The 26,718-nt window shown below is 37.0% G+C and overlaps 1 protein-coding gene across 1 annotated transcript in view; it reads right to left on the bottom strand.

The window, feature by feature from the left end:
- Positions 1-26,321, bottom strand: part of SCN1A (sodium voltage-gated channel alpha subunit 1) — a 147,111-nt gene extending 120,790 nt beyond the window's left edge. The window contains exon 1 of the mRNA XM_007965230.3: positions 26,078-26,321. The gene's annotated coding sequence lies outside the window, so the exon portion shown is untranslated. The remainder of the gene's footprint in view (positions 1-26,077) is intronic.
- Between the last annotated feature and the right edge of the window lie 397 nt (positions 26,322-26,718).

Below are 26,718 nucleotides of genomic sequence, written 5' to 3' on the forward strand. Positions count from 1 at the left end.
AGCATATGAAAGAGTGCTCAACGTCACGAATCATTAGAGAAATGCAAATCAAAACCACAATGAGAATACCATCTCACACCAGTCAGAATGACTATTTATTATTAAAAAGTCATGAACTGGGCACGGTGGCTCACGCCTGTAATCCCAGCACTTTGGGAGGTCGAGGCAGGTGGATCACGAGGTCAGGAGATTGAGACCATCCTGGCTGACATGGTGAAACCTCATCTCCACTAAAAATACAAAAAAGTTAGCCAGGCGTGGTGGCAGGTGCCTGTTGTCCTGGCTACTCAGGAGACTGAGGCAGGAGAATGGCGTGAACCCGGGAGGCAGAGCTTGCAGTGAGCCAAGATCGTGCCACTGCACTCCAGCCTGGGTGACAGAGCAAGACTCCATTAAAAAAAAAAAAAAAAAGTCTGAAAATAACAGATGTTGGCAAAGTTGTAGGGAAAAGGGACCCTTACACACTGCTGGTGGGAATGGAAATTAGTTCAGCCACTGTGGAAAGCAGTTCGAAGATTTCTCGAAATAAGTGAAAACAGAACTACCATTTGACCCAGCAATCCCAATACTGGGTATATATCCAAAGGACTATAAATCATTCTACCAAAAAGACACATGCATGCATATATTCGTTGCAGCACTATTCACAATAGCAACGGCATGCAATCAACCTAGATGTCCATTCATGGTTGACTGGATAAAGAAAATGTGGTACACATACACTACGGAATATTACACAGCCATAAGTAAGAACAAAAGTATGTCCTTTGAAGAAACATGGGTACTTCAGAGAAAATACCATTCAACAAAGTTTCAGTAATATTCTATGCTATTTTGTGGATAATGCACAACTTTTGTACCTTAAGGCATGGTTCAATTCTGTTTAAGAATAAATCATTTTTGAGCTGCCTACTAGATTTCAAGCCTGACTTTGGATTTGTCATATATATATATGACAGTTTCTGCTTTAGAGGAGCAGGCAGTCTGTTGGGCCAGACACAGTTGAATACCAATAGATTATAATATTGAGGAAGTAGGCTGGGCACGGTTGTTCATGCCTGTAATCCCAGAACTTTGGGAGACCAAGGCAGGCAGATCACCTGAGGCCAGGAGCTCAAGACCAGCCTGGCCAACATGACAAAACCCGGTCTCTACTAAAAACACAAAAATTAGCCGGGCATGGTGGCAGGCACCTGTAGTCCCAGCTACTCGGGAGGGTGAGGCAGGAGAATCACTTGAACCTGGGAGGTGGAGGTTGCAGTGAGCTGAGTTCGCACCACTGCACTCCAGCCTGGGTGACAAAGCAAGACTCTGTCTTAAATAAATAAATAAATAAATAAATAAATAAATAAATAAATAAATAAATATTGAGGAAGTATAACAATAAGTTATCTTTGAGACACGGAAGAAGCACAGAAGAGGATATAATCAATTCTTTTGGGATACAATGAGGGGGAAAAATGTTAAGAGAAGCTTCCTAAGTAGGTGAGAGCTGAAGTGGGTTTTGTAAACTAAAAGGAAATTCACCAGGTAGATAAAGGTAAAGGACTGAGGACCCATGAGGCATATAAAATTAATATGATATTTTAGTCACTTAGAAAAAAATACCATAAAGAGCACTAATAGTGTTTAAAGCATCTACTAAGTGCCAAGAATTGCATTATGTGTCAGTGAACATAACTTTAGACTTTACAATACAGTGTGAAAATATATATTATTATCACTATTTTACAGATGAAGAAACAAAAGTCAGAAAAAAATGTAGCTAATTAAAGTGATACTGTATATAGCTAGAGCTGGGATATGAATACCGATTTGCCTGACTCTAGCCCTAGTTTCTTCCTATTATATCAATTTCCTGGAAATATATCTCTGCTCATGGCATAGTGCCTGACACTATGCTTATTAATATCTTTTGAATAAAAGAACCAGTGAGTGATTTGAAATAAAACTAAATTTAGTTAATTTTATTGGTGGTATGTAGAGATAGTAGGAAAATAATTGAAAAGAGATATAAACAGATTTGCCCATACTTTCTAAGAAAAATTATGGAACTAGACTTTAGTCAAAATGAATGCTTTCATTGTTAGAATTCAACTTTAATCTTTGCAGAATACAAACAAACCAAACCCCATTTTCTGGAAGAAGTAACGGGGAAGAGAGAGTAAGAAAGAGATAATGATGAACATTGTCTAATGTTACAGCATAACCTAGTAAGGTAAGAAGAGAACAGAATCCATTGAATTACCAACATAGCTGTCCCTAATCATCTCTGTGAACCTGGAGTGCTATGATATAATAATGATTGTGGTGGTCTAAAAAGTAAATGGGGTTGGGCATGGTGGCTCACATCTGTAATCCCATCACTTTGGAAGGCTGAGGCAGGTGTATTGCTTGAGCTCACAAGCTCAAGAACAGCCTGGGCAACATGGCAAGACCCCGTCCCTACAAAAAATAACAAAAATTAACCAGTCATGGTGGTACGGGCGTGTAGTTCCAGCTACTTGGAAGATTGAGGTGGGAGGATTGCTTCAGCCTGGGAAGCGGAGGGTGCAGTGAGCTGAGGTGGCACCACTGTACTCCAGCCTGGGTGACAGAGCCAGACTTTGTCTTAAAAAAATTAAAAGAGTAAATTAAGGTGCATTTTATATATGAGACTATGAGACCGTCAAATGATATTTCTCAGCCAACAGCCTTTACAGAAATTTGTCGTTGAGTCGATTCGGCTACTTTGTGTTGCCAGTATGCTGTTGTAAGAAAGCACAGGAATGCTTGTAGAGAAGAAAATAATTGGTATCATGGTCTTGAAAAAAGTTATTTCCTCAAGGAATAAAAATAACAAAAGAAATGAAACAATTTCTCAACTTACTTCTGATATGTTTCAAATAACCTTGCGAAGTCCTAGGGGAAATAGCTTATATCATATGTCTTACTCCTTATGATTTTTGCTATAGAGGAAAAAGTGCAAAGTTTTCTTAATTTAATGTTTTATACATATTTGCTTGGTGTACCTGGACTTTACCTGGTGGATACTCTTTAGAAAGTGATGAACATTTTCACTTTTAAAAGGGTTCAGAGTTTAAAGAGTTTAAAAAGAATCATTCATAAAAGTTTAAAAACAACTTCATCCAGGGTTTCCCTTTTGCCAGAGTTATAAGTTTAAAATGAGAGACTGAATTTGGTTATTAACAGGGTTACCACCAGGCCTGAATGTAAATCAAACCTTCGCCAATAGAAGTGAAATAGAAAGAATCAACCAACAATTTTGTGAATTACAGACCTCATACATATTAAAACTTCTACATATGTAGTTATGCTTCAATGAAACCCTTCACATTAAAATAATCATCACGTATTTGACCATATGAAAATAGTTTACATCTACCACATTTGGTTTATCTTGGCCAAAAACAATGAATCCTTAGAAAATCTACTATATGAATAACTCAATAATAATCAAAGCATTTGAATTAGAAATAGGATCAATCACACTTTTTTGAATGAATGCCTGTTTATTTCTCAGTGGAAATGCTAGACCATATCCAATATTCACTAGTGAAAATGCTATCTTCCATGAAGCCAAGTGAGAAGATGACATAAGTTAAACTTGTCCAATTCCTTTTCAGGGATAGCATCAAGAAATTAAGTCTTTACCCCTATAAACTGAAGTATTTGAAAATCAGTAATATTAACTGAGCAAAATAACTTGTGGCAACAGGAATCAGTGTGGGATAGAATCAAGATACAGAAACCACATGCTGATTTAAACAGAGAAAGTTTAATATATGAAGAATTATTAAGTACTGATAGGAGAGTAACTATAAAGATGTAAGAGAATCTAAATGGTATCCTAGAGCTAAGGTAGAGGACTCGAAGAAGAATGAACTGGAAGGATTTCCCATCCCAAGGCTGGGGTCCAAACGTCATTGGGAAAAGTGTGGTTGAAGCCCTCTTACTCTACAGCAGAATAGTTTGCTGGGGTGTCCTGGCCAGAGCTCTGGTCTATAGTTGGGCCACAGTTGGGCAAGCAGAAACAACCCTTTAGGGCACAGGTGAGCTAAGGTTGGTAGGCGGGCCTTCAGGAGTGTGGCACTGAAGTGAGGATGTGTCTATGTTAGCAGTGTGCAGTGTCTGTGTTGGGAGAACTGTGGCAAAGTGGTCACTAGGCTGTGAAGTCACTAGGCTGTGAAGTCATCAACAGACTGCCCCATCGGGGCATGTGGCTGAGGAAAAACACCACCAGATGTCATCACAGAAGCACATTGCTAATGGTCCATTGCTAATGGTCCACATTGCTAATGATCCATGTAAAATCAAAACGTAGCAATAAGAACCAGGAAGAGAAGCCCCTTCCTCCCGCAGTGACCCTTCACTGCCCTCTACTGACAAAGAGTAAGGTCATGCTCATGGTCAAAGACAAACGCTTTAAGTGCCCAATACACTACTGCTGGTTAGCTACCAAAGAGAGCTAAGAGGCAATACATTGGTAACTGTCATGTCTTGTACATGAATATTATTATTCATTTTTTTTAAATCACAGATCATACTTTTTAACGGCTACATCATACTTTTTAACGGCTACATATATTTTATTTATATTCATCAGAAACTTACTGCTTAATCTTTGCCCTTAACTACTTTTTTTTTTTTTTTTTTGAGACAGAGTCTCACTCTGTTGCCCAGGCTGGAGTGCAGTGGCGCGATCTTGGCTCACTACAAGCTCCGCCTCTCGGGTTCACACCATTCTCCTGCCTCAGCCTCCCGAGTAGCTGGGACTACAGGTGCCCGCCACCACACCTGGCTAATTTTTTGTATTTTTAGTAGAGACGGGGTTTCACTGTGTGAGCCGGGATGTCTCGATTTCCTGACCTCATGATCCGCCCGCCTCGGCCTCCCAACTTAACTACTTTTAAAGACCAACATGGAACCAAATTTGCTGTCATATAGACTGTTGATCTCTTCATCCACTAGCACTTTTCTGAAACAAAAAGCAAGTAATCTTCGAATTCACATAAGCATTTATCTGCAACTCTGGTGTTATTTGATGACTGACTTCTACCTCCCAGTATATTTGCTTCTAAATGTGTCTTGTTTTTTGCTTTAGTCCATAAGCACCTTGAGAGTAGCATTTACCTTTGCATTCTTCACTGTATCATGCAAAGTACTTTACTCATAACAGTCGCACAATAGTTTCTGAATTAATTAATAAAATATTTGGAATAACAACACCTAAGAGTGAGAGGTTACAAAATACAATAGTTCAAAATTCAACAGTTATAAAAAAAATCGAAAGTTAAAATACAGAACATGTTACCGTATTGAATATTGTATGGTAAAATTTATGTAATTTACTGGAAAGTATGAATTTTATAGCGATGAAATATTTTTCTTAATATTTAGATATCTGACACATGGAAAGTAGCAATGGTTCTTATTTGGAATCATTCTTGAATAAATAAGAAGAGAACACAACTTGGCTAACAATTTTTATCAATTCAGCTTTGGGTGCGAAGATAATTTAATTGGGAAAGAATAATCATTTCAACAACTCCTACTAGAAAAACCAGATCTCCATATACAAAAGGAAGGATTTGAAACTGTGGATAACAATGTACAAAGATTAATTCAAAATTAATCGTACATTTAAATGTAAGAGCTAAGACTATAATTCTTTAAAAATATGAGTAATTATGGTGCACATAGATGAGGTAATAATTTCTTAGCTGCGACACCAAATGCATAAGTGGTCAAAAGAGAACATTGGTAAATTGTACTTCATAAAAAATCATTTGCACTTCACAAGACAACATCAAAAAAGTGAAGACAACCCGCAGATGGAAAGAACGTATTTGCACATCATGTATCTGATGAGCGATTGTATCCAGCATGTATCTATATTTTAAAACTCTTACAAGTCAATAATAAAAAACTCCAAAGAACCTAACTATAAAAATAGGCAGAAGATTTGGGTAGATATTTGTCCAAAGAAGATAAATGACTAATCAACAAGCACATCAGATGATGCTCAACATCATTAATCATGAAGGAAATGCAAATAAAAAACCCAATGAGACATCACATCACACACACTGGAATGGCTATAATAACAATAATAAAACAGATAATCACAAGTGTTGGGAAGGATATAGGGAAACTGGAACCCTCATATCCTGTTAGTAAAATGGTACAGGCATTTGGAAATACACTGGCAGTGTCTCACAATGTTAAACATAGATTCATTATATGACCCAGTAATTTCACTCCTAGATATCTAACCAAGGTAAATGAAAACACATACCCATATGAAGACTTGTATGGACATGTTCATAGCAGCCTTATTAATAATAGCCCAAAAGTGGAAAGTACCCAAATGTCCATTAGCTGGTAAAGGGATAAACAAAATGTCATATATCCATATAAGGGAGTATGATTGGTCAATTAAAAGGAATGAATACTGAAACATGCTGTTAGGTGAATGAATCTCAAAGATATTATATGTTAAGTGAAAGAAGAAAGTTACAAAAGATGACACATTGTGTGATTCTATTCATATAAAATGTCCAGAATAAGCAAATGTACACAGACAGCAAATAGTGATTGCTTAGGACTGGGAGTAGGAATAGACAGTGACTACAAGTGGGCATCAAGTTTCTTTTAAGCTCAATGGAAATGTTCTAAAATGAGACTGCAATGATTGCTACACAACTCTGTAAATATACAAAAAAGCACTGAACTAACAAGGAGCTAAAACTACAATGATGATCATGTAAGCAGTGATAATTATTTGATTCCCTTCTTTTTCTGTATGAATCAGAATGCCTTGATAATTTTTTATTCTTTCCTCCTCTATAGGATTTCAAGTTTAGAACTTTACAGAAATAATAACAAAAATTACAGCATTCGATTAATAAATACATCTTTTAATAATTTTCTTTTTGCCTAAAGTCAAGAATAATTGTTCATCTTAGTATGTTTATTAATTACCCTTGGTGTTATGTTGGGCATTATAATAGAGAAAAGTCTTTGTTTCAGGTTGGAATTTTGGATCCTACCCTGACTAACTAGGCACACTACTGAATTTACATTAAGATAACAGTACAGATAGATAAGAACATTGATTTCCTTAAGATCAGTAATTTGAAGCTTAAACATGGTATGCAACATATTGAGAGTCTCAAAGAAGTAACAAGTGCCATCTTTGAAAAATATTTTATATACTTGGTGTGGTCTTATCATAAGAAGTATATACATAGATACCTGGACATATTGTACTTTGCTTTATTGTGCTTCACAGATACTGTTTTTCACAGATTGAAAGTGTGTGGCAACCCTACATCGAGCAAGTCTATTGGTGCCATTTTTCCAACAGCGTGTGCTCACTTCATGTATTTGTGTCACATTTTGGTAATTCTTGCAATATTTCAAACTTTTTCACTATTATTATATCTGTTATGGTGATCTGTGATCAGTAATATTTAATGTCACTTTAGTAATTGCTTGGGGATGGCAAGAACTGCACCCAAATAAGAGTGAACTTAATCGGTGTTATGTCTGCTCTGACAGCTGCACCAACATGCTGTTCCCATCTCTCTTCCTCTCCTTGGGCTTTCCAATTCCTTGAGACACAATAATATTGAAATTATTCCAGTCAATAACTTTACAATGTGGGTGGTGGGGAGGTGGGAATAATTAATGGGTATAAAATTATAATTAGATAGAGTAAGATCTAGAAATGTGGTGAAATAGAATAAGATCTAGTAACACAAAAGTTATCGCAGTCAACAATAATTTATAGTATATTGAAAAATAACTGAAAGAGTATAATTGGAATGTTTGTAACACAAAGTAATGATAAATGCTTGAGGGGACACATACCCCATTTACTCTCATGTGATTATTCCATATGATACGCCTGTATCAAAACATCTCATGTAACCCAAAAGTGTATACACCTACTATGTAGCCATACAAATAAAAAAAATTTTTTAATCCCTACAATTGCCTTTAAATGTTCAAGTCAAAGGAAGAATTGCGTGTTTCTCACTTTAAATCAAAAGCTAAAAATAATTAAGCTTTGTGAGGAAGACATGTTGAAAACCTAGACAGGCCAAATGCTAGACCGCATGAACCAAACAGCCAAGTTGCGAATGAAAAAGAAATATTCTTAAATATTCTTGGAGGAAATTAAAAATGCTACTCCAGTTAACACAAAAAATGATGAGAAAGTAAAATGGCTTTATTGCTGATATGGAGAAAGTCCCACCAAAAGATCGAACCAGCCATAATATTCCCTTGAGCCAAAGCCTAATTCAGAGCAAGGTTCTAACTCTCTTCAACTCTATGAAGGCTGAGAGAGGTAAGAAAGATACAGAAGAAAAGTTTGAACTTAGCAGAGTTTGTTTTGTGAGATTTAAGGAAAGGAGCCGCCTCCATAAAATAAAAGTGCAAGGTTAAGCAGTAGGTACTGATGTAGAAGCTCCAGCAAGTTATCCAGAAGATCTAGCTAAGATCATTGATATGGTTTGGCTGTGTCCCCACCCAAATCTCATCTTGAATTGTAGCTCCCATAATTTCCACATGTCATGAGAGGAACCCAGCGGGAGGTAATTGAATCATGGGGGCAGGTCCCTGTCATGCTGATCTTGTGGTAGTGAATGAGTCTCAGGAGATCTGATGGAGTCCCTCTTCACAAACTGTCTGCCTGCCACCATGTGAAACATTTCTTTGCTCCTCCTTCATCTTCCACCATGATTGTTTGAGGCCTCCCTAGCCATGTGGAACTGTAAGTCTGTTAAACTGCTTTCCTTTGTAAATTAGCCAGTCTCGGGTATGTCTTTATTAGTAGCGTGAGAACAGACTAATACAATCTTTGATGAAGGTGACTACACTAAACAACAGATTTTCAATGTAGATGAAACAGCCTTATATTAAAAGAAGATGCCATCTAGGACTTTCATAGTTAGAGAGGAGAAGTCAATGCTTGGCTTCAAACTTCACAGTATAAGATCAGTCTCTTCTTAGGAGCTAATGTCACCAGTGACTTTAAGTTGAAGCCAATTTTCATTTGCTAGTCAAAAAATCCTAGGGCCCTTAAGAAGTATGCTAAATCTACTCTGTGCTCTATAAGGGGAACAGCAAAGCCTGAATGGCAGCACATCTGTTTACAGCATGCTGTACTGAATGTTTTAAGCCCACTATTGAGACCTATTGCTAAAAAAAAAAAAAAAAAAAAAGATTCCTTTCAAAATATTACTGCTGACTGACAATGTTCCAAAGAGCTCTGATGGAGATGTACAAGGAGATTAATGTTATTTTCATGCCTGATAACACAACATCCACTCTGCAGCCCATGGACTAAAGAATAATTTTTGTTTTCAAGTCTTATTATTTAAGAAATACATTTTATAAGACTATAGCTGCTATAGACAGTGATTCCTCTAATGGATCTGAGCAAAGTAAATTGAAAACCATCTGGATAAAATTCACCATTCTAGATCCCATTAAGAACATTTGTGATTCATGGGAGGAGGTAAAAATATCAACATGAACAGGAGTTTGGAAGAAATTGATTCCAACTTTCATGGATGACTTTGAGGGGTACAAGATTCAGTGGAAGAAGTAACTGTAAATGTGGCAGAAATAGCAAGAGAACTAGAATTAGAATGCAGCCTGAAGATGTGACTGAACTGCTGCAATGTCCTGATAAAACTTTAACAGAGGAGGAGTTGCTTCTTAAAGATGAGCAAAGAAAGTGATTTCTTGAAATAGAATCTACTCCTGGTGAAGATGCTGAGGACATTGTTGAAATGACAAAAAGGGATTTAGAATATTACATGAATTTATTTGATAAAGCAGTGGTAGGGTTTGAAGCATTGAGTCCAATTTTGAAACAAGTCCTACTGTGGGTAAAATTCTATCAAACAGCATCACATGATACAGAGAAATCTTTTGTGAAAGGAAGATCAATCAGTGTGGCAAAATTCATTGTTGTTTTATTGTAAGAAACTGTCACAGTCATCTCAACCTTCAGCAACTACCACCCTGATCAGTCAGCATCCAACAACATTAAGACAAGACTCTCCACCAGCAAAAAGATTATATGACTCGCTGAAGGCTCAGATGATCAGCTAGCTTTATTGCTAGCATTTTTTGGCAATAAAGTATTTTTAAATTAAGGTATGTACTTTTTTTTCAACATAATACTATCACATACCTGATAGACTATAGTATGGTGTAAACATCACTTTTATATGCACTGGGAAATCAAAAACCTTGTGTGACTCACTTTATTGCAATATTGGCTTTTTTGTGGTGGTCTAGAACGAAACCTGTAATATCTCTGAGGTGTGCCTGTATTTGGTCTTAGTCCTTGCTGCCTGGCACAGAGCTCCTACAACCCTTGCTATTTCCTGATTGATATGGGTGATAGGAGCATCTTTCTTATATTTGGCCTTAGTTCCAGTTTCTGACATAAGAGCTTCTATAATCTTTGGTATCTCTGGAGTGTCTTTTTGTATGCTAATGAGATGACAAGTAGCTGAGGGCCCCTACATAGCTTCAGGATTGAGGCTAGTCGCTAGAAAGACCCCATCTGCACGGGAAGGGCTAGGGGCTGAAGATTAAGATAATCACCAATGGCCAATGATTCAATCAATTATGCCTACATAATAAGACCTCCATAAAAACTCTAAATTATGGGGTTTGGATAGCTTGTCCTACCCTATACTTTCTGCTGTGTGTCTCTTCCAGGCTGTTCCTTTATAATAAACTGGAAATAGTAAACTCTTAAATTCTGTGAGCTGTTGTAGCACATTATTGAACTGGAGGATTTAGAGCTGGTCAGTCAGAAGTTCCAGAGGCCTGGGTCTTGCAACTGATGGTTGAAGTGGGGCAGTTTTGTGAGACTGAGCCATTGACTTATGGTATCTGAGGATAATGCCAAGTTATTCTTGAACTGAATTGTAGGACACTCAACTGGCTGTCAGACAATTGATTGGTGAGGGAAACAAAAACAAAACAACCCACACATGTGATGTCAGAAGTGGTGTGGTTAAAACAGTAGTACTTGGCTTTTTTTAAAATTTAGAATCTAAGTACTTAAGAGTAGATATCTTGGCACCTAGTATTAAATACACTAGGTTCTCAATACATATTTGTTAGATGAATGACTCATAAATGAAAAAAGAATGAGACAATTATTTCTTGTTCTGACCAACTTCCTGACTGTTTTACTCTAAGGCCCAATAAATATGAATATTACCATAATAGCTAAAAGAATCCTATTGATTCAAATGTTTCCTCTCATTCATCTTTTAGCTTCAGCAACCGATATATATATAAATCATAAATATAAAATAAAATAATAGGTTTGCTATAATTTTAAACAGCTACTTTTAAAGTTTTGAAATTGTAGATTATCGTCTGAGAATTAGATGCATACACCAAGGTTATTGCTAGAGGGTAAGAATTACTACACTTTAAGATAAAACACAATGGAGACTTGGAAGGGTAGTAGGTGCAAGGCGGCTGGATGCTAGGAGGTTGCTTGGCAGATATAACGCACATTGCTCCAGTGATGGATGCACTGAAGGCCCTAACTTCACCAAAATGCAATATATCAGTGTAGCAAAATTGCACTTGTACCCTACAAATATACAAAATTTTTCAAATTGATAAAATAATAATTAAAATTGTTTTTCACACTCTAATGTTACCTTGGTTTGAGATATAATGTGATCCTTGGATCTCATGGAGGATATTAATAATTCTCTTTCTTAGATAATAAAAAACCTGTAACTATTCATATTTGAAAAATAAACTAGAACTTTAAAACTGTTACCACTCCCTTACCTTCCTTCCAGCTATCATATTACTTAGTATGCTCATCAAAGACAGATTTTAATGTATATTTTAAATTTCTTAAAAAGTTTGTATCGAGAACTCTGAGAAGAAAGTTGTATTCTGCTGGAAAGTGGTAGAAAAATCAGAAATTAGTTAAACAATGCATGGTTTTCAGAGAGTTGTTCAATGTTAATACATAAATTATTTTGTCCCTGTTTCTGAAAGCAGGAAAACATCTGAGAATATTAAAGAACTAGTCCAAATGGGTTCATTTTGAACAAATGATGAGAGAAGGAGAGAGTGAATGAAAGTAGTGAGCCAAGCTCTTTGTGTGATTTCTACTCCCACTGAGGACCAGAAAGGAGAATCAAAAAGAAAGAGAACAAGCCCAATGCAAGAAATCATGCACTGGAATTGTTTCCTTCAGATTTAAGTGTTAGTTGACTCTATCTTGTGTGTACTACATGGACTTTGTTGGCCTTCTGTTTTCCTTAATCGAGAAAACCCTAAGTTTTGGGCTCTGTTTATACAACAGATGATCTTTTGGCTATTAATAAAAATGTAAAATGCTCGGTATTTTTAATGTGTTATTTAAATTTACTTCAAAAGTAATGATCCAACTAAAATGAAACAAAATTTCCATGATTATCAGAGTAATTAAATAAATGTCAAACTCTACAAGGAAATATTATGAAGTCATTAAAATTATACTTTTGAATTATTCTGATGGCATTAAAAAATGTTTAGGATGTAATACGTGCTACAAAATTGAAAACACCATAGGAATTCCATTATTCAAACAAGAAGAGAAATGGTTCTGAGCAAAATATTAACATATTAAAAGCAATATTTTATTATTATGGGGAAAATCACATAGATTATGAGAGCACAAATACTATTTTCTTCTTTATGCTTTTCTAAATATTCTGTTTTCTATAATATCATTAATGCATTCCATAACTATAAAATATAGTACTTGAATAATTTTCTAATAATTAGACTCAAGTAAAGACCAAAGAATGCCTCAAAATGAGCTAGGCTCGGTGGCTTATGCCTATAACTTTGGAAGGCTGAAGCAGGTTGATCACCTGAGGTCAGGAGTTCGAGACTAGTCTGATCAACATGATGAAACCCCATCTCTACTAAAAATACAAAAAATTAGCCAGCATGGTGGCACATGCTTGTAGTCCCAGCTACCTGGGGGGCTGAGACAGGAGAATTGCTTGAACCCAGGAGGTGGAGGTTGCAGTGAGCCGAGATCGCTTCATTGCACTCCAGCAACCTGGGCAACAAGAGTGAAACTCCATCTAAAACAACAACAAAAAATAATACCTCAAAATGATAAAAGGAGAAGTAATCAAATTTATCAGACATTGAATAAGTAAAAACGGCTAAAGGTAATAATTTGAAGAAAAAATGCATTCAGAATTACTTTGAAAAGCAGTGCTTAATCATAGTATATATAAGTAGTTCAATACTCCTAGAATATATGAGTTTAGAATAGGAGTTTGGGATTTGCATAAGAAATAAAAGAATTATTTAAATTATTATATGCTTCAAGTATATTTTTACAAAAATAGTATTTGCAAAAGCATCCCATAAAATTTAAAACTGTCAGGTATTAACATTAAAGGTTAACCCTAAAAATGTTTTTGTTTTGTTTCATTTTCATTTAACAATTTCTATTGAGAACCTAGACACCAAAAATGGACGTAGGCAGTGGTAATGAGACTTAGTCATATCAGACAATACACTGCACCATATTGCAAAGAAGGTACAGTATAGCTGAGGAAGACAGGGGCATAAACACAATAAAGTGCAGTGGGAGAGATGATAGAAGTCTATACAGGACCTAGGCACAACACAAAAGGAAATTAATTATACTTAGGGAAGAAGAGGTTGTGGCTATTCACCAAAAAAAGAAGCAGTAGCAAAGGCCTAGAGACAGAAACAGCTTTAGGTCTTCACAGAAATGCCATTAGTTCTTCCTGAAGGACTAATGGTAAGGTAGATCGACCATGGGGTAAGAAATAAACCTGGACAGTTCATGAAAGACAGCCATGCTGAATAACTGAATAGCTTTTACTGCAGGATATAACTTACAGTCTTAAAAAGTAGAGATTTGGCCCACATGTTTGAAAGGTCACTGGTGGTAGTATGGAGATCAGGTTCTAATTGGGGGAAGGGAGTGGTTGAACATTTAGAAAAAGATCAATAGAAACTTTTTACATTGGTTTAGGTGAGGAAAGATGAAAGTCCTAACAAGAGTATTAGAACATTTATATTTTATAATCCTCTGATTTGCTTTGCAACAATTTTTACTCACTTTTCACAGAACTTACTGAACTAAACTGATATGTGCAGCTCATATTATGGTCATGAAAAATGTACTAACTTGTGTAATGTGACAAATAGTTTCTCTATCATGCATAATTCTAGGGGACTCAATTATCTGTATTATAATAATCTCAACTAATAGAGTGCATCACACATAATCTGAATAATTTATCAGATAATCTGACAATTCATCAGATTCAGTGTCCCAGAATCTGATGAATTGTCAAATTCATCCTCGTCATCGTTTTTTTGTCTCAGGACTCCTTTTGATTGTTAATATTATTGAGGAAACAAAAAATTCTTTTTTAAAATGAGTTCAATGTATTGCCATTTACCATATTAGAAAGTAGAAAAATCACAAGCACATCAATTAATAAATTTATAAATTGTAATCATAAATCACATGTCAACAAAATAAATTTCAAGTGAAAATAACCATATTTCTAAAAGAAAAAGATCTAATGAGATGAGTACTTGGCTAAGTTATGCAGGTCCTCAAAATATTGGAAGATTTCATTATTCATCTGTTAATATTACCACTAATCACATCAGAAACCCTTTAAGTTTTGAGAAACTGTTGAGCTAATGGTGGCAGATACATCTTTTCTTTCTTTCTTCTCTTTCTTTTTTTTTTTTTTTTTTTTTTTTTTTTGAGACAGAGTCTTGCTGTCTCCCAGGCTGGAGCGCAGTGGCGCGATCTCTGCTCACTGCAAGCTCCACCTCCTGGGTTCACGCCATTCTCCTGCCTCAGCCTCCCGAGTAGCTGGGACTACAGGTGACTGCTATTATACCCGGCTAATTTTTTTTATGTTTAGTAGAGACGGGGTTTCACTGTGTTAGCCAGGATGGTCTCAATCTCCTGACCTCGTGATCCGCCCGCCTCGGCCTCCCAGAGTGCTGGGATTACAGGCGTGAGCCACCGCGCCCAGCAGACATCTTTTTCAAAATAATAATTTTATCTTGAAAGGCCAAATTTTGTCACTGACAACAAATATTGTCAAATGTATTTTTTAAATGACAGTCTCCATTTATTTTCAAAAATTTGTCCTTTCAATATCTGTTTGAGTAATCACAATTTGTCTCTTAGTCATTTTATCAAGTAAAAACAGTATTCTACAGAAGTACAGCTAGTTTAGCTTGCAACTCAAACAACTACACAAGTGCTTTACCTTGAGACAGCCAGCATCGTAGTTGATATACAGCAGATGTTCTGCATGTATACTTTCCATTTCTTCATGTGTACTAAATTTTAAAAATATGTGTACTTAATGGTATCGATTAAATAAAATTAATTTTTAATGTTTCGTCAAAGGCATTCCTTTAGTGCAACTGGCTTTAATTTTATTTGTTTATTTACTTATTTTTACTGGGAATGAATTACAGTGAAGAATCCAATGGCAATACAGTTTGTTGTCACTGTCTTGGTAAGTGTTAAGGCTGGGGATTTCATTGTTCTTCCAAATGTCAACACAGTGAAAAAGGCAAATCATGTTTTTGTATCATTATGAAAATAGTTTAGAACTGATGAATCATTTAAAAAGTCTCAAGGGAATGCAAGAGCATCTGTGGACCACATTTTGAAAATAACTGCTAAAATCACATTAATAATTTTTTGGCCAGGTGCGGAGGTTCACGCCTGTAATCCCAGCACTTTGGGAGGCCGAGGCAGGCGGATCACAAGATCAGTAGTTCAAGACCAGCCTGGCCAACATGGTGAAACCCCGTCTCTACCAAAAATACAAAAATTAGCTGGGTGTGGTGTTGTGCGCCTGTAATCCCACCTACTCAGGAGGCTGAGGCAGGAGAATCGCTTGAACCCAGGAGGTGGAGATTGCAGTGAGCCGAGATCGTACCATTGCACTCCAGCCTGGGCAACAGAGTGAGGCTCTGTCTCAAAAAAAAAAAAAAAAAGAATTTTTTGATTTTTTGGATTATGTTCTATGTGCATCAAAGACTATGAACATTCTGAGAACATGACTGTGAAAATTTTTTTTTATATGTTACTGAATGAAATCAGCAGAGTATGCAAAAACAGAGTAAAACAAAATGCCTAGGAATGAAAAAAAAAAAGAGAGAGAGAAAGTCAGGAAGAGTAAGACAAAGTTTGGTCCCAGAGAAGATACAGTCAAGATTGTACTTTTTGCTATTCCACAGAGATTTCACGGAGAAAAATCACACTCCTATTTTCTTTTTCTTTGCTTACTGATTTCTATTTAACTTCTTTTTTTTTTTTTTTTTTTCTTTTTTGAGACAGCGTCTCACTCTGTTGCCCAGGCAGAAGTGCAGTGGCTAGATTCTTCTTAATTATGCTCAAACTTCCTTTTTGGAATGTGTTCCAAAGGCATTCTTGCCTTCATTTGTACAAGTTCATTGACCCTTTAAAGGCCTTAAATATTATTGTGCAACCTCACAGACTCCTCAAATCACCTGAAACCTGAAACGCTAAGGCCCAGATGGCACTGAAATGATGGTATTCTAGACCTGACACCAGTCTACCTTCTCCTTGGTTTTGTCCCAACACACTGACATACATAGCCCAAAATACTACTGGCCTTTTTAAGTGGCATATCACATTCCAGGGTAATATCAAAACTGCTGCCTGGTAGCATTTGTGAAGTCTCAAAGTAACTCTTTCCAGGATTTTCAAATCCACTGAATTTCTTAGATTGAAATATGTACGTGACAGAATTCTCTGAGCTTTCTTTCCTCTATGAATATGTAATTGGAAACTCTGAGATCTGGTTTCTCATCTTTATTGGATTTTTTTCTTTAATCTTAAAAATATGAATATTTGCTTTATAATAATCTAGATAACGAGTTCCCAACCTTTTTGGCACCAGGGACCAGTTTTGTGGAAGCCAATTGTTCCACGGACATTGTGGGGAGTGGGGGCTGGCATTAGAATCTCATAAGGAGCGCACAACCTACATCCCATGCATGCACAGTTCACAAGAGGGCTGTGCTCCTATGAGAATCTAATGCCTCTGCTGATCTGACAGGAGGCAGAGCTCAGGCTGTAATGCTCCCTGGCCCACTGCTCACCTCCTGCTGTGCGACCCAGTTCCTAACAGGCCAGGGACCAGTACTGGTCCATGGCCCAGGGTTTGGGGACCCCTGATCTGATGTTACTAAGTTACATCATTAATAATCTATTTCTCCTCACACAGATTTCTTTCCTCACATCCTCAACACAAATAATTTCACATCTCCAAATGCAGCATTCCCTAATAATTACCCTTCTTACTCCATTCTGCCACCTCTGGCTCATTTTCACTTGCCATTCCATTTGATAATCTAGTAACTTCATTTTGCCAACTTGATGAATTTGGTTCTAAGTAGTTTAAAAATTTAAGGACATACTATGTCAGTATTTGCAGATGCTTCTTATTTACTCTTCAGTATTCTCAAATGTTCAATTTGAGGTCAAGTTTTGCTAAAACAACCCATAGCAAACAATAGATGTTTTATAAATATAAGATAAATTTCTCAAAATTTATGCTGAGTTCTAAAGAGAAAACTTAGGTTACCAAGTAACATGATTTTCAGAACACCACCAATTTGCTGTTTGAAGTCTAATTTTATATTAGACCGATTCCCAAAGCTTTTCCACTGTTACAAAATTTTCAAAATACTGTACTTTTATTATACAAGGTTTGTGGCCTAATTTTATTAATATTCCAAAAGATAAAATATTCAAACATTCCATTGTTTCATCAGTAATTTAAACTACATTTACTATTTTGATTTAAGATACAATGAGTATCTTTGCATGAAATAGATTTACTAAATTCTATTTGAAAACTAATGTACACTAACTTTTATTCTAGTTTTTAAGGCAAAATATGTTTATTTTGGACATTTTTTTTAAGAAAACATACCAAAACAATACCAAATTGTTTGGTAAGAAACAATGCCAAAGAAACAATACCAAAGCATTAGAAAAAATAAATTATTAACAATAATAATTTTGTTGTGTAAAATTCCAAGTTATTTCATCATCTTTATTAATTTATATTTTCCTTTTTGCTTCATGCATTACTTTTGCTTTATGTATTACTTTTGTCATAAGAAAAATAAGATGTAATATTCTATTAAACTTTTTTTTGTTTTATGCACTTTATGTTCCTTTTTTATGTACTTTATGTTCCTTTTCCTTTATGTATTACTTTTGCTATAAGAAAAAATAAGATGTAATATTCTATTTTTTAAAACAAAAACTTTATAAAGAAGAAAACAGAAATCCTAATTCTATAAGCCAGAGGTAACTGTTATATTATCTGCAGGGCTTTCTCTAGGCAAAACCTGTTTGTTTTTTTCCATAATTGGGGCCATTTTAGATATATATGTTTGTATGGTACTTTCAATACACCGTTATCTCCTGGGCAATTTTACATAGAATTAAATATTCCTTGAAACATTATGTTTAATGGCACTATAATATTTCATCATTTGCATAGACTATGATATATTTAACCATTCTTTCAACCTTCCAACATTGTGTATATAGGCTATTTTCTTTTTTCTTTTCTTTTTTTTGAGAGAGAGTCTTGCTCTGTCATCCAGGCGCCAGGTCAGAGTGCAGTGGCATGATCTCAGCTCACTGCAACCTCTGCCTCCTGGGTTCAAGTGATTCTTCTGGCTCAGCTCCTGAGTAGCTGGGACTACAGGTGCACACCACCATGCCTGGCTAATTTTTTTGTATTTTTAGTAGAGATGGGGTTTCACCATGTTGGCCAGGCTGGTCCCAAACTCCTGACCTCAGGTGATCCGCCCACCTCGGCCTTCCAAAGTGCTGGAATTACAGGTTTGAGTCACTGTATCTGGCCTATGTAAACTGTTGTTAATCTCTTCAATTTTGTTTGGGTTGAATTAGTTTTCCTACATAGGCATAGTCTGATGGAAATGTCAGTCAAGGAACTGTTAGTTAAGTTTACTCTGAACTAAAAGGATCAGATTCATCACCAGAACTTGACCAACCAGATGTTTACTTCCTGGAATTTTGGTGTTGAACATGAATGTCAGGGAAGAAAAAAAAAGAGCCTGAGAGCAGTTGACTGATTCATTCTAGATTATAGCACTTTATAGAAACCACCAAAAAGTCCACCAACTGGGCTATCTGCTCTTACAGTTTTCTCTGCTCCTGGCATTTTTCAGTCTAGATTATAACTACCCCTTAACTCTGCTGAACTGTAATATCTTTTGAAGATATTGCTTTTATACTTAAATTAACCTGAGTCAGTTTTAGTTACTTATTGTAATGCTTTAATTTTTTTTTTTTACCAATTCCCCATAAATTCCTAATTTTATATCCTTTTCTGTCACTTTCTTTATTGAAATAAATGAGCATCTTAATTCTTATCACAGATCATGAATGTAAATGTGACATTATAGGCCCTGCAGTGGAATCAATGTCACCATCATTATACTTCTGCCCCCACTTTGTTAGTCATCATGCCTGTAATTACAAACCCAATTAATTGCCTTTATTAGAATCTTAACACCTACACAGATAACTCGTTATTATCCAGTAGGAGGAGGGTATGAATAATGAAAATCCATCATTTATAAAATAACCACAACAGTTTCATCAACAACAAAAAACATATCAATTTAACCTTCTTTGCTTATGATTTTAGTAGTCATAAGTATTGCCAAAGACAACTGTTAGGGGCTGAATTGTATCCTCCCCAAATCCATATGTTGAAGTCCCAAACTCCTGTACCTCAGAATGTGACTGTGTTAGGAGTTAGAGCCTTTGAAGAGGTGGTTCAGTGAAATGAGGCCTTTAGGGTGAACCACAAACCAATCTGACTGGTGTCCTTAAAAGAAGATGAAATTTAGACACAAAAGAGACACCAGGAATGCACATACACAGAGGAAGAGCCAGTCATCAGCAAGCCAAGGAGATAGGTTTTAGAAGACCCCAAACTTTCCAACACCTTGTTCTTGGACTTTGAGCCTCCAGAATGGTGATAAATACTGTTATTTAAGTCACCCGGTCTGTGGTACTTTGTCATGGTAGACCAAGTTGACTAATACAAAAACCAACCTTATTTGAATGGCACACCTCTATCTCAAGTTCAGTAGTTTCCCCAATGGTATCTGTGAAACAAAAGCACACTAGCAACATACATTACAAAGAACATGGATAATATTTGTATAACTTTGGGGAAGCACGTGCAATACAGTAAATATGTTTCTTTGAAATAAATAGTAACCTTTCCTTGGAAATGTTTGCTCATTACTGAGCTGTGTATCATTATCTCCTTAGATTTTCAGTGTAGTCATAAATGAATATGTTTCCAATAATAAGAAGAAATATTTTGTCCTGAAGTTAGATCAAAAATGTGCTTAATAGTTAAGGGTATATAGACCAGTTTTCTGATTCTTTAAAGTTATATGGATTCTCGGCTAACACGGTGAAACCCCGTCTCTACTAAAAAATACAAAAAGCTAGCCGGGCGAGGTGGCGGGCGCCCGTAGTCCCAGCTACTCGGGAGACTGAGGCAGGAGAATGGCATGAACCCGGGAGGCGGAGCTTGCAGTGAGCTGAGATCCGGCCACTGCTCTCCAGTCCCGGCGACAGAGCGAGACTCCGTATCAAAAAAAAAAAAAAAAAAAAAAAAAAAAAGTTATATGGATTCTCAAGAATAAAGTATCTCATTGACCTTTTCTTAAAAGATGTATCCCTAGCACCCAGTGTAAGAAATAATTGATGCTAAAATCATAAACGCATGGACAACAATGTTAATAAGACAATTCACTGGGGAAAGAATTGTCTTTTCAACAAATTGTGCTGGGACAACTAGATATGAAAAAACAAAAGAGTAATGCTGAACCCCTACCTCACATTATATACAAAAAGTTGACTGAGAATGAACCCTAGATCTCAACGAAAGAGCTAAAATTATACAACTAGTTGAAAAATAATAGGAGTAAATTTTTATGACCTGAAGTTAGGCAATGGTTTCTTATACATGAGACTAAAAGCACAAGTGACAAAAGAAAAAAATTAGAGTAGATTCTTCATCAAAATTAAATCAAAGTTTGTAGGTAGAGTACCAGAGGAGAAACAGGCAATATGAGAAGCAAAGATTTTGACCATTTACAGAGAAAAACTAAAACGTCAGGCTGATTCTAAGTTAGAAGAGAAGCAAATTCACATTTTCTAGAAAAGAACTACAGTGTCCATAGGTAACTGAGAATGAGGGGAAGCAAATAGTGAAAAAAATATAAAAAGATAACCACTGGAATGTGAATTTTGAAGGAATAAAAATATAACAACAAAAGTTTTAACATAGATGAAAATGAAAGTTGATGTTTATCAAATTATTTTGAAATCACATTCCTACTCATTCATTTGAAAAAAAAAAAAAGAGTTGTTCAAATCCCTCTGAGCAGCTCCTGTGTCCTGGCCACTATAGGGGATGTGAACACTGCTTTTCATCCTAGTGTCCCTTTCTTGCCTGCACCTGGTCAGTTTGTCATTTCTGGAGGAAGAAAAACTGACTGGGTGACTGTATCATTCTAACCAATGGTCTCATTCAAACAGTTTTTTTTCATCAAATAGTACCTTTTCAACATTTTTCAATTTCTACAAACGTTTTTAGACTAGTCAAGAGCAATAGTGAGAAGAGGGGAAAGAGTAGAACAAGGAGTTTGATCTGTAACTGACTGTGAACAACCAACTGAGATAACTCACTACCTTTGGACCAGTCCTTTTCAACATTTTTGAGGCAATTTTTTTGCATTCTAGGAACTGCAGCACTTTTTCAGAGAACTTTACAAACTGTCAAAACTTTTTTTGTGAAAATGACTGATTTATGTTTTTTTAAAACCTAATAACTTGTTAATATTAAATGTTTTAAATTTATTTGACATAACTCTTTGATTTGTTTTTTATAAAAGTCAGGGGCAATTAGACCCCTAAGCCCAGTCTCTGAGATTGCACAGATCTGGATGGACACCTCTATGGTGCTATTTCTGTTCGTTTCTTCTACTTTCAGGATCACTCACAAGGTTTGTGCCACTCTTCATACCTGTGAGGCACTTCACCCTTTTGGAACTTTGATTCACTCCATTGTTGGCCTCATTCAGATTTCTGCTTAAAAAAATACTTTCTCCACCTCTTTCATTATTTTCTCTTTGCATACCCCTCTCATCCTCACTATCTCTTTATCTTGCATTATTTTTCTTCAAAGAACTTACATTTACTGACATTTCTTTGCACATTGATTTGCCTACTGTCTAACTCTGTCACCAGACTGAAAGCTGCATGTGGGTAGGAATTTTGTTTTATTCACCACATTTCCGCACCTAGAACATAGACCCTTCTATCTTCTATTGTACTGGAGAACTTTATTTATTTATTTATTTATTTATTTATTTATTTATTTATTTAACAAATAGCCAGGTGTGATGGCTCACTCCTGTAATCCCAGCACTTTGGGAGGCTGAGGCAGGCAGATCGCTTGAGGTCAGGAGATTGAGACTAGCCTGGCCAACATAGTGAAACCCCATCTGTACAAAATACCAAAATTAGCCAGGTGTGGTGGTGCTGACCTGCAGTCCCAGCTACTCAGGAGGCTGAGGCAGGAGAATCACTTCAACCCGGGAGGCAGAAATTGCAGTGAGCCAAGATCGTGCCACTGCACTCCAGCCTGGGTGACAGAGTGAGACTCTGTCTCAAAACAACAACAAAGAAACAAACAAAAAAATGGAGTGGATTTGGGTAATCATTCTAAACCAAACTTTCTGGAATTCTGACATGTCAGAAAGCAGATAAATTATAGCTCGCATGCACGACTGCACCCAACTCGATTCCTGACTCTCCTGGCTAAGCTGTAGCTGTAGCATCACATGGATGATGAACAAATGTCAAGAACACAGACGCCACGGCCACGGTGTGGCGGGACTGCTTGGATTCTGCCACTTACTAACTGCATAACCCAGCAAGTTAATTGAACTTCACTGTGCCTTGGTTTTCTCACCTGTAAAACTAACAATAGTACCTACCTCATAGGATTAAATGAGATCATATTTGCAAAGTACTGCTTAGGATAGTGGCGGGCACAGAGTAAATGCTATATATTTTTGATAAATAAAACAATTAATAAATGGAAATCTAGGAATGTGATCAAAATTTAAAAGTTGGAAAAGCAAACTTTGGGGCAGCTTGGGGAATTTTGTCGTAACTTCTTTTTCTGATCACAAGTGCAATGAGAATAAATTTCTTCCCACCCTACCCTAAACTAATGCAATCTAAATTGAGCTGGGGAGCATGCTTCATTCACTAATCAGAATTTCAAAGGGAAGTGATAACCTCACAGAGCACAGCCCCAATGACCCTGAGGGTGACTATATAGGACCTTCAATTGCTGATTCTCTCCCCACCCTTCTCTGGGATCTGTTTCTCCCACCATTCACATTCTGAGGTAGCTGGAAGAGAGTAGGCTTTGTGCTCTTTGGCAAGTACAGGGAGAAAGTAGTAGGTTCAGCCTCTCCAACTGCCCAGGGAGAAAGCAATACCTTTCAAGGTCCCCAGGCTAAATTTTGGAGGGATCCTTTTGTGTGTCACTGTCAGACTCACACCAACATAAACGCTTGAGAAATGCCTGGTCGGTGACATCCTAGAGGTAACACCAAGCAAGCCCCAGATTTTCCCTTCTTCGTCAGCAGTTCCCAGATGAGGTGCTCTTGTGTTTACCCTCTCTGAATCTCTGGATTCCCTGATAGTACCCTCTAAACAAGGAACTAGAATGTTTCTTACTGGATTCCTCTGTTGGTGGTGACAGAGTTTACCTTAGGTCTCTAGTGGGCCTGGTTGCCCCTGGTATCTCTGGTTGGTACAGCAGAATCCTGACTGAGCTCCTCAGTGCCTTCTTGAATACTGTATAATTAATTAGGCCTCCAGTTGTGCCCCCCTTGCCCCAACCCATAGATGGACAATCCCTCCTGCCTTGTCTTAAAGAGAAATTACCATAATAAATGAGTCTCCAGACAGCACATTTCCCAGCAAGAGGGGGCATGTAAACCAAGTCTATTAGTATTGGCAGCAAAATCCAATGTGTTATTTTTACCAGTATGAGCACTCTGGGTATCCTGGCCTCCTATATAGATATTTGAAACAAAACAGACAAACAATGTGAAGGGAGGAGGAAAAAAAGCCACACAAATTAGTTACAGTGAGTGTAATGAAAACTAATTCCATTGCTGGGTTCATGTAATATAACCAGCCACTTGTGCTCTGTTCTAGTGGTTTACAATGTTACCTCACCCTCTCCAAGAAATTGGTTTCCCGTAAATCTCTGTGGCCATTCATTCCTGTCTACACATTATGTTCCTAAAATAGATGCCAGCTAAAAATCTCTTCCAGGAGCTTTGTGAAGGAAGGCCTAAATTGCACAACTCCTCCTAGAAGAGAGATGTGATTTTGTAATTGCTTCATAGCAATTACAAAAGCAACAATCATAAAAGAGTTTTAAAGGAGTTTTTCACTACAGTTATTCTCCTGAAATGCACAGCTGAGGGAAAGAAAAGTGTCAGAGGCGCTGGGAACGTGCGGAAGCTCCTGGTTGCATCACCCCGGCGTGCTAGGTATTGCAGCAAATAGGAAAGGTAAGCTACCCACTTCTCTGGGCAGGAGAAACTAAAGCAGGAATCACCAACCTCAGCATGGAATTTTCCTATTTCTGTCTGGCCACATCCTCTTGGGATGATTTAAAGTGCTTTTTGGAGAAATATGTTCTGTTACTACACTAGCGCATCAGAAATACCACGTGAACCTGCAAATCCATAGAAAAAGAAGCCACATTTCATAGGTGTGATAGCAACAGCACTTGGCAATTTGCAAGTTTGCTACTGCACTCAGAAATATTTAGTCACATGCACATATTGACAGTGATGGACCCTGCCTTGACTTAATTGTTGCATTGGACAGGTGAAAGGCACCTACCCACCACTCCAGACCGATTTGTTAACACTCGCCAGTGAGTAATCAAGGAGAACAAAAAGAAATGAGAAGTAAATGCAGCAAGTGGGTCGGGTCTTTAAACACATACCTCAAACAGGTAGGAGTCAGGGAATCCATGATAGCAAAGACGTTTGGACAAGCCTCACCTCCACCCAGAAATAATTCTTGTGCTGTTCTGAAAAGCAAGACGGTTCACACTAGGAACCGAGCAGTATCTGCAGTATCATTGCTGATTGTGACCTCTGTCTAAGTAAAAGTAAGTCAATGTTTCCTATTTGGCATTGCATGGAAAAAGGGGACTCTTTACCACTTCCCTCAAGCTCCTTCTCTAGTGTGGCTCAATAGGAGTTGGGGGGAAAAATCATTGCCCCCTCCTTGTCCAACGCATGAGGCATTTCTTCTCAAAAGCCCAGCCTCAGCCTCAGGAAGCTGAATACCCCTGCAATGCTAGGCTTCGGCAGCAGCCCCGCTGCCTTCTTTCTTCCTGTGGAGTTAAAACTGAGATCTAATTTTTGCTCCGTCCTTAAGAACAATATGACCTCTATTCACAGCCAGCTAGTCCACTTCCAAAGCACCAGTGAAGGAGGGGGCTTCAATAGGATCAAAAGAGACCTTGAACAGGATGAAGGCAAGCAAAGGCAAGAACTGGCCAGATGCCAAGCTATTTCAGACCAAAGAATCCCATCTTCTATCAAAATGCTGAACTGCAAAACAAACCTGATTTCAGTTCATGGAAGGTTGAGAGAGGAGGGGGAAGGGGAGGGGAGGAGAAGAGGAGGAGAGGGAGGAGGGGGACGGTTGGTCTGAATACACATACAAAAATGGACTTCCTGCTCTGCCCAAACTGAATTTCCATGCACTCTTTTTCCAAAGGAATGATTGGAATTAATAAACTTAAAATTAAGATGAAACCATTAGATGGCTTACCTGATTAAAAGGAAAATTATCCATCTGCAGTGAGGAACAGCATCACCCAAAGACGAGATGATAACAATGTGCCTTCAGTTGCAATTGTTCAGATTCCTTCTTGCAAAAGGTGACAAAGTATTTACAAGGACTGCAGTCTCACTGGGGCAGAACACACAGACACACAAACACACACAAACGCACACATACACACATGCACCAGAGACCTCTGCAGTATCCTCTCGGCTTCATCCTCGCCTCACTCTATGGTACCTAATACAAATCAGCAAATAGCTTGTTTAAAAAAAAAAAAAAAAAAAGTCAAGACAGCACCTTACATTACATCGCCATCTAGTGGCTAAATATTAAACACTTTCTCACAATCCAGATTTATGATTTCTTCCTCAACCTCTTTTCTCTCAGCCTCTTTTTTTCCTTTCTTCTCTGTAGTCTCCCACTACTGCTTCTCCTTGCTTCTCTTTCATTCCCAATTGCTATATATTATGAACCTAATGACTCAAAGAGGAAAAAGTTTGAAAGTAAATATAGCTATTTTCAAGGAGTATGTGAAAAACTTCAGCATTATTTTTGTTTGAAAATGTTACTTTATTCCTAATATGAATCGTAGTTATCTATAAAAATGATATATTTTATAAATAAAA

This window comes from Chlorocebus sabaeus, chromosome 10, assembly GCF_047675955.1.
Source record: "Chlorocebus sabaeus isolate Y175 chromosome 10, mChlSab1.0.hap1, whole genome shotgun sequence".
NCBI lineage: Eukaryota > Metazoa > Chordata > Mammalia > Primates > Cercopithecidae > Chlorocebus > Chlorocebus sabaeus.